At 42.1% G+C, this 1,236-nt stretch overlaps 1 non-coding gene across 1 annotated transcript; it reads right to left on the bottom strand.

The window, feature by feature from the left end:
- Positions 1-351: 351 nt before the first annotated feature.
- trnat-agu (transfer RNA threonine (anticodon AGU)) lies at positions 352-424 on the bottom strand. The gene has a single exon. It is a non-coding gene; the product is annotated as a tRNA-Thr (tRNA).
- Positions 425-1,236: the final 812 nt, after the last annotated feature.

Here is a 1,236-nt window from a genome sequence, read left to right as displayed (position 1 = left end):
AAAGAAACCACTATTCAATAATGGTTAGCATAAACATTGAATCTGTATCTGGGTGGTAGGCCTCAGTGAGAATTGAAATCACGACCCCTGTTTTACAAGACCAGTGCTCTCGCCCCTGAGATATGAGACCTTCTGTTAGCATTTTAGCCCATGAGCTATCACCTAATATTACAAAATGAAGAGCAAAGCTTGGAAATGTCTGTGATGAGCTTGTTAACCATTGTGCTCATGGTAGGTTTGCAAGGGATGACAGAGTACGTCATGGCTTTTGATGCGCTCAAAATGACTACTCAGGAAACTGGTTTCCTACCTTGGCTTGCATCATGTATAACACCTATTAAACTAGACTTCAGGTCACAGTGAGAATTGAACTCACGACCCCTGGTTTACTAGACCAGTGCTCTAGCCACTGAGCTATGAGGCCTTTCTTTTCATGTCATAGTTACCATTTTGGTTAACTAGCTTACAACCACGGCATTTGCATTGGAGGCTTGTTAAGAAAAAAGGTTTTAAGGAATTTAATTGTCATACCAACACACATTTACACATCCATCCATCCATTTTCTGAGCCACTTCTCCTCAATAGAGTCGCGGGCGTGCTGGAGCCGATCCCAGCTATCATCTTGCAGGAGGCGGGGTACACCCTGAACTGGTTGCCAGCCAATCGCAGGGCACGTACAAACAAACAACCATTCACACTCATATTCACACCTACGGACAATTTCGAGTCTCCAATTCATGCATGTTTTTGGGATGTGGGAGGAAACCGGAGTGCCCAAAGAAAACCCACACATGCAAGCTCCACACAGGCGAGGCCTCAATTAGCATTTTGGTTAAAGAGCTCACAACAACAAAGTGGGCAAAAGTGCATTGTCAACTTGTTAAGAAACAAGGTTTCACGGAATTTAATTGTCTTACCAACACATTTACACATGGTATTGCACGAAATTCGATACCCAAAGTCCCAAATTCGTCTTGAAGTGAAATCACAATCGAATCAGAAAATAAAAATAAATTACGTAAAGATTACACAACAATAACAACAATAAAACAAATGCTAAACCCCAGTTGTGAGTTAGCGCAAAGATGCAAATGCAGCAAAGGCTGTGGATGCAGCAGAAATACAAATGTATGAGGCTTGAATTGTGCATGATATTTACATGCTCGTTTAGTTCCTGGTTTACTATACCAGGGATCTAAGCACTTGTTGTCTAGGCTAGCGTTGGCATTTTGGTG

Source organism: Phyllopteryx taeniolatus, unplaced genomic scaffold, assembly GCF_024500385.1.
Source record: "Phyllopteryx taeniolatus isolate TA_2022b unplaced genomic scaffold, UOR_Ptae_1.2 contig_756, whole genome shotgun sequence".
Lineage (NCBI taxonomy): Eukaryota > Metazoa > Chordata > Actinopteri > Syngnathiformes > Syngnathidae > Phyllopteryx > Phyllopteryx taeniolatus.
Note: the sequence above shows the minus strand (reverse complement) of the source record. Positions and strands in the feature narration are given on the sequence as shown.